Source organism: Chlorocebus sabaeus, chromosome 28 (assembly GCF_047675955.1).
Source record: "Chlorocebus sabaeus isolate Y175 chromosome 28, mChlSab1.0.hap1, whole genome shotgun sequence".
NCBI classification, from domain to species: Eukaryota; Metazoa; Chordata; class Mammalia; order Primates; family Cercopithecidae; genus Chlorocebus; species Chlorocebus sabaeus.
In genome coordinates, this window is record NC_132931.1 from 11,788,548 (window position 1) to 11,796,343 (window position 7,796).

General features: G+C 47.3%; 1 pseudogene; it reads left to right on the forward strand.

Moving 5' to 3' along the window:
• The first annotated feature begins 1,390 nt into the window (after nucleotides 1-1,390).
• Nucleotides 1,391-1,988, forward strand: LOC103246705 (prefoldin subunit 5 pseudogene; annotated as a pseudogene).
• Nucleotides 1,989-7,796: the final 5,808 nt, after the last annotated feature.

Below are 7,796 nucleotides of genomic sequence, written 5' to 3' on the forward strand. Positions count from 1 at the left end.
GGTAATTTGGTGGCATCTATTAAAATTTTAAATGTGTGCCTTAGGACCCAGCAATTTCACTCTCCATCTCTGTGTCCAAGAAGCCCTTCAAGGAAGCATTCACAACAATGTTTATTGACTCTCAATTATGGCAATTCTGACGGAAATTGGAAACAACCCAAACGATTGTTTCAATCCAGAAAGAAGATGGAATAGTCACCCTACAGAACACTATGCTCAGGCCAGATTCTGTGGCTAACACCTTTAATCTCAGCACTTTGGGAGGCCAGGGCAGGAGGATCTCTTAAGCCCAGATGTTCCAGGCCAGCCTGGGCAACATGGAAAGATCCCACCTCTACAAAAAAAAAAAAAAAATACACAAAAAATTAGCCGGGCATAGCAGTGTGCACCTGTGGTCTCGGCTACTCAGTAGGCCAAGGTGGGAGGATCACCTGAGCCCAGGAGGTCGAGGCTCCAATGAGTCATGATCGAGCCACTGCACTCCAGCCTGGGTGGCAAAGCGAAACTCTGTCTCAAAAAAAAAAAAAAAAAATTATGAATATAAAATTAGATCAAGGCCAGACACAGTGGCTCACATCTGTCATCCCAGCACTTTGGGAGGCCGAGGTGGGCGGATCACTTGAGGTCAGGAGTTTGAGACAAGCCTGACCAACATGGCGAAACCCCGTCTCTACGAAAAATACAAAGATTAGCCTGGGATGGTAGTGCACGCCTGTAATCCCAGCTACTCAGGAGGCTGAGGCAGGAGAATTGCTTGAACCCAGGAAGTGAGGGTTGTAGTAAGCCAAGATCACGCCACTGCACTCTGGCCTGGGTGACAGAGTGAGACTCCGTCTCAAAAAAAATTATAAAATAAAACAAAATTAGTTCAGACCAGGCACAGTAGCTCACACCTGTAATCCCAACACTTTGGGAGGTCAAGGCAGGAGGATCTCTTGAGGCTAGGAGTTCAAGACCACCCTGGACAATATAGCGAGACCCATCTCTACAAAAAAAAAAAAAAAAAGATAAAAAGAAAAATAGATCTAAATAGGTCTGCCCATCCCTAAGGGAAGATGCTTTGCAGAGAGAAACTGCAGCTCTTCCTCTTCCCAGCAGGCCCAAGGGACAGGATTGCAAAGGTAGCCAGTGAACTCACCGAGGCCAGGCCTGCTGGGAGAGCTTTGTGAGGGGCTGTGCCTCTCATGTCTCCTGGGGGACCTCATCCTTATTGAGAGTCACTGAAGGGACCCTAAATAGGAGGCACTGTGGACACCCACCAAGGGACACAGCCTGAGCATCGGTTGTGCAGCTGGCTGCACCAAAATCCAGGGGACACATTATATAGCCCTGGCCTCAGGGTGTGTGGTCAAGTTGAGGAAGTGAGCAAAGAAATGAAAAGCATCTCTTCGTTAGTCCTCCTTCCCAACATGGCGCAGTCTATTAACATCACGGAGCTGCATCTGCCGCAACTAGAAATGCTCAAGAACCAGCTGGACCAGGAAGTGGAGTTCTTCTCCACGTCCATTGCCCAGCTCAAAGTGGTACAGACTAAGTATGTGGAAGCCAAGGACTGTCTGAACATGCTGAACAAGAGCAATGAGGGGAAAGAATTACATGTCCCACTGACGAGTTATATGTGTGTCCCTGGGAAGCTGCATGATGTGGAACATGTGCTCATCCATGTGGGAACTGGGTACTATGTAGAGAAGACAGCTCAGGATACCAAGGACTTCTTCAAGAGGAAGATAGATTTTTCTAACCAAGCAGATGGAGAAAATCCAACCAGCTCTTCAGAAGAAGCACGCCATGAAACAGGCTGTCATGGAAATGATGAGTCAGAAGATTCAGCAGCTCACAGCCCTGGGGGCAGCTCAGGCTACTGCTAAGGCCTGAGAATTTTTGCAGAAATGGGGCAGAGGGACACCCTTTGGGCATGGCTTCCTAGTGCTGGGAAGAGTCTTGTGCTTAATGCCAATAAATGTGCCAGCTGGGAAAAAAAAAAGAAATGAAAAGCTAAAGAGTCCAAATGAGGTGGAGCTCAGAGCCTGACAATGACACTATTGGTGGTAACTCAGGGGAGGGGCCAACAGGGAGCAGGGCTACTTTTGGGGTCTTCCACTTCGATTTCTTAATACATTTGATCAATTTGCCCAGCATGAAGATACTCGTTTGCAAAAAGTTTTGTTGTTGTTTTTCAGAGCAGTCTCTGTGGAAAGGCTGAAGCCACGTGGTCAAGCACCATAGCCAGCCAAGACGCTGCAAACCAAGCTGGAGGTTTCGGGGGTTTCCAGTCCTTTTTCATTTTTTATTTTTTCTAAGGATCAAGCACCATAAAATTCCATCGCTGTTCTGGAGACACAGACATAAATGGAGAATGGATCCCTGTTGTAAGTAAAGATTACCAGGCTCCTGGGGAGATGGATCCCAGATCTACCCGCTTCTGTCCACCACCCCTTCTGTCCACCACCTCTCTACTACTTACACCCCCTTCTGCTCCAGTCACCAGACTCCCGATCTCAGCCTCTGCCCCACTCCAGGCCATTGCCTGAGCCATTCCTACACCTTCAGTGCCCTCCTGCTCTTCCTCTTTCTCTCACCTGTGAAAATCCCACCTGTCCTTTAGAGTTCTACACCTTCCTCATCTCCTCCAGGAAGTCATGTGCAATCAGGAAGTGACCTCTTCCACTCCTGAAATTTTTTTTGTTGTTTGTTTTTTGTTTTTGAGATGGAGTCTCGCTCTGTCGTCCAGGCTGAAGAGCAATGGAGGCATCCCGGCTCACTGCAACCTCTGTCTCTGGGTTCAAGAGATTCTCTTGCCTCAACCTCCCAAGTAGCTGGGGTTACAGGCATGTGCCACCACACCTGGATAATTTTTTTGTGTATTCTTAGTAAAGATGGGGTTTCACCTTTTTGGCCAGGCTGGTCTCAAACTCCTGACCTCCAGTGATCCTCCCACCTTGGCCTCCCAAAGTGCTGTGATTACAGGTGTGAGCCACCGCAGCTGGCCCACTCCTGAAATTAATGGTGCTCATTACCGATACCTTTCCCATGATGCATACTTATTATCTCCTAGCTGGGAGCACAGTCATTTGAACGCCTGCCCAGAAGGGAGAGGGAAAGGTGACATTTTTGTATTCTGAGTGGGGACAATGGCCACTTTCCCTGCAGAGCCTGAGAAGGGGCCCCGCCCCACTCAGGGAGGCAATGGACGAGCTAAGACTGCCGGAGTCCTCCACCTGTGGTTCAAGAATGCCCTATGCCCACACTGGGGTCCAGCCTTCATGGGGAAGCTGGAGAAAATGGAAGAGAAAAGAGTGTTCTACTGGGGTTGAGAGATGTGGCTATAATGTCAGATGCTGCTGACTGTAGGCTGCCCACACACAACTGAGACTGGGAGCTGACTCCAGAAATTAATAAGTTTCCAGCCAGAGCTCAAGACAGGAGAGAGGATTGCTGGGGAGAAGGAAGGAGCAGAGCTGTGGGAAGACTATGCTGACGATGGCGGTGTCAGCCCAGTTGTCAGTGACACTCGCCATCGGGCCCCTTCCTAGTAATACTGAAATGGAATGCACGGGAAGTCAGTGGGGGGCACTGGTCTCCCTCCAAGGTCACTTTTGTCAAGGTACCTGGGGGAAGATGTGAATCCAGAAACGTACAGGCTGAGACCAGCCCCCAAATATCAAGGATTAGGGAGGGACGTGTTGAAACTAGGGCTAGGGGCTGGGCATGGTAGCTTACGCCTGTAATTCCAGTACTTTGGGAGGCCTAGCTGGGCAGATCACCTGAGGTCAGGAGTGTGAGAACAGCCTGGCCAACATAGAGAAACCACGTCTCTACTAAAAATACAAAAATTAGCTGAACAGGGTGACGTACATGTGTAGTCCCAGCTACTAGAGAGGCTCGTGCACAAGAATCGCTTGAACCCGGGAGGTGGAGGCTACAGTGAGCTGAGATCATGCCACTGCACTCCAGCCTGGGCAACAGAGTGAGATTGTCTCAAAAAAAAAAGGAAACTAGGGCTGGGGAATAGGTCAGTCTTTCTCCCAGGAGGAGTAAGTGAGGCAGGAGGAGGTTGGGAATGTTGGCCACTGTGTGATTCTCTGAATTGCAGCTACAGTTGTCCCTGATAATATCAGCTGATGGGAGTCCAGGGACCCACAAGAGTTGTCTCTGAAGTCATGGTGGCTAGGGTAGGGGGAATCAGCTTGCTTGATGGGTAGATGACAAGCTGACACTTGGCTTTAAGAGTAAAGTTTCTCAGCTGGGTGAAGTGGCTCACGCCTCTAATCCCAGCACTTTGGGAGGCCAAGGAGGATAGATCACCTGAGGTCAGAAGTTCGAGACCAGCCTGACCAACATGATGAATCCCATCTCTACTAAAATACAAAAATTAGCTGGGCATGGTGGCAGGCACCTGTAAAGGAGGCTGAGGCAGGAGAATCACTTGAACCCAGGAAGTAGAAGTTGCAGTGAGCCGAGATCATGCCACTGCGCTCCAACCTGGACAAAAAGAGCAAAACTCCACCTCAAAAAAAAAAGGGGGAGAATCTCTCAAAGCCAGTGAGGTTGGTGTAGCAGTCAGAAAGTGTCAGGTTATGCTGCAGTAACAAACAGTCCTAAAGACTACATGGCTTACAACAGCAAACGTTTATTTCTTGCTCATGCTGCTTGCCCATTTCAATGTCTGTGCTCTCATCCATGCCATCTTCACTCTGGGACCTGGGCTGGCCAAACCACCCCCATCTGGGACATTGCCAGTCTCATGGTGGTGGAAGGTGACAGATGGCAAAACCATCAGCTGGCTATTGAAGTTTCTTTCCAGAGATGATGTGCATCCCTTCCACCCACATTTTGTTGGTCAAAGCAAGTCACAAGGTCACCCTGGATATAAAATACTACCAGAGAGAGGCACTGCCAGTCAGACATCAAGTGTGATATCAGCAAGACAGGGAGGTATGATCCACCCAAGGGAAGGAAAGCAAATATTTTCAACACTAACACAATCTACCACAGGTGGGATCCCAGCAGGGGTATGGTTTATGCAAATCAAGATCCCATCAAGCAGGATCAGACCCCTGGTGGGGCCTTGTGTGCCACACAAAGAGATCTCTCCACTGCCTTCCAGCCCAGGTGGGCAACAGTGAAACTCTGTCTCAAAAAATTTAAAAATAAATAAATAAATAAACCACCTAAAAATTTCAGAGGAAAATTTAGGAGACTATATGTATAATTTGGGAACTGAAGAGACTATTTTAATCAAAACAAGAAAGCCAAAAGCTGCAAAAATAAAATTACACATATCTTACTACATTAACAAGTAACATTTTGTGGGGGAAAGTTACCAAAACAATACAAAGTAGTGGCAGAATTGTTTGCAATCTGAATGACAGACAAGAAGTTAATATCTGCAATATACAAAAAGCATTTACAAATGTATATTTAAGCCTGTAATCCCAGCACTTTGGGAGGCCGAGACGGGCGGATCACGAGGTCAGGAGATCGAGACCATCCTGGCTAACACAGTGAAACCCCGTCTCTACTAAAAACACAAAAAACTAGCCGGGCGAGGTGGCGGGCGCCTGTAGTCCCCGCTACTCGGGAGGCTGAGGCAGGAGAATGGCGTAAACCCGGGAGGCGGAGCTTGCAGTGAGCTGAGATCCGGCCACTGCACTCCAGCCTGGGCGACAGAGCGAGACTCCGTCTCAAAAAAAAAAAAAAAAAAACAAATGTATATTTAAAAAACACACCGTTCAACCTGATCTTCATGGACATTATATATTTAATGCCTCTTAAGATACTTTCAGGATCACAGTATAATTTTGTTGGTTTTTGGAGTCCTATAGTATGTTTATGATATTGGAATCATAGGCAAAATGTTTTTCGATAATTTTTTTCAAACTTCTGTTTTCGGCCAGGCATGGTGGCTCACACCTGTAATCCCAGCACTTTGGGAGGCCGAGGTGGGTGGATCACTTAAGTCAGGAGTTCAAGACCAACCTGGTCAATATGGTGAAACCCCCGTCTCTACTAAAAATACAAGAATTAGCCAGGGATGGGGGTGCACGCCTGTAATCCCAGTTACCTGGGAGGCTAAGGCAGGAGAATCACTTGAACCCTGGAGGCAGAAATTGCAGTGAGCCCAGGTCGTGCCACTGCACTCCAGCCTGAGCAACAGAGTGAGACTCCATCCCAAAAAAAGAAAAACATCTCTTGTTTTCATGTGAAGTTTGTTCCATGTGTATTTTTCTCCAATCAGTTTCTCTCTTTCCTTCTCTTTCTGTCCTTCCTTGCTTGTTTCATGCAAGCTTCATGATTCCTAAGATAAAATCAAGTGCTTAATTCACACTTGCACAAAATCCCCAGGAACCTAAGATCACACAGGGACATTTCAGAAAGCAGCCAGTTCTATTTTTCATGTTCTTACTGGCAGTTTCATTTATGGCCACTGCTTTAACGCAGTTTCTAAGAATTTATCACACCCTTTATGATTGAATGCAAACACCCCAGCTTGAGAAGAGAAGCAAGAGAGGGAGAGAGCAAGAGTCTGCCAGTTTCTGTTTACAATACGCTATCGCTTCTGATTCTTTTTTTTTTTTTTTTTTTTTTTTTTTGAGGCGGAGTCTCGCTCTGTGGCCCAGGCTGGAGTGCAGTGGCCAGATCTCGGCTCACTGCAAGCTCCGCCTCCCGGATTTACTCCATTCTCCTGCCTCAGCCTCCCGAGTAGCTGGGACTACAGGCGCCCACCACCTCGCCCGGCTAGTTTTTTGTATTTTTTAGTAGAGACGGGGTTTCACTGTGTTAGCCAGGATGGTCTCGATCTCCTGACCTCGTGATCCACCCGTCTCGGCCTCCCAAAGTGCTGGGATTACAGGCTTGAGCCACCGCGCCCGGCCCGCTTCTGATTCTAAGGAGGAAAAATAACCTCATAAATTTAAGCATGGAACTTACCCTCTTAGAATGCTCACATTAAGAGTTATAAATGTCAACATTTATGGATTTATGAGGTTTTAAAAAAAAACCTCAAAGCTTGTGCAAACATTTCTTATACGGTCATTGTTTTCCGAGGATTGCGTAAACGGAAGTTCAAGTCAGCTTGAGGATTTTTCTAGAGGTTCAGCAAACTCATATCAAATCAGGGAGATGGGGTCTTTCCTTTCTCTGATTAATTTAATTTCTTCTGTCTCCTCTTGTCTTCTTCCTAGAGTCTGGTGCATCTGAAAGTTCTGTGAACACTAGCCTGCCCCATTCAGCGGATCTGGAGGCAACTATCGCCCTCCTATAAATACCAAGGGTGCCACTGGCCTGCTCCTTACACCAGACAGTCAACAGTCACCGAGAGCCTGATTGAAGCTTTGGGACAAAACAATGAAGCCAAAAGATGGATTTGCTGAGTAGCAGAGACCGTAAACTGCTACTCTCGGTTTATTTATTTATTTATTTATATTTTTTTTTGAGATGGAGTCTTACTCTGTCACCCAGGCGGGAGTGCAGTGGTATAATCTCAGCTCACTGCAGCCTCCGCCTCCAAGGTTCAATCGATTCTCTTGCCTCAACCTCCCCAGTAGCTGAGATTATAGGCGCCCACCACAACGCCCAGCTAATTTTTGGATTTTTAGTAGAGACAGGGTTTCACCATGTTGGCCAGACTGGTCTTGAACTCCTGACCTCAGGTGACCCATCTGCCTCGGCCTCCCAAAGTGCTGGGATTACAGGAGTGAGCCACTGCACCCAGCTGTCTCTATGTTTTAAAAAATAAAATAATAATAAATATATGATTTTTGGACTAGGTGCAGTGGCTCACGCCTGTGATCCCA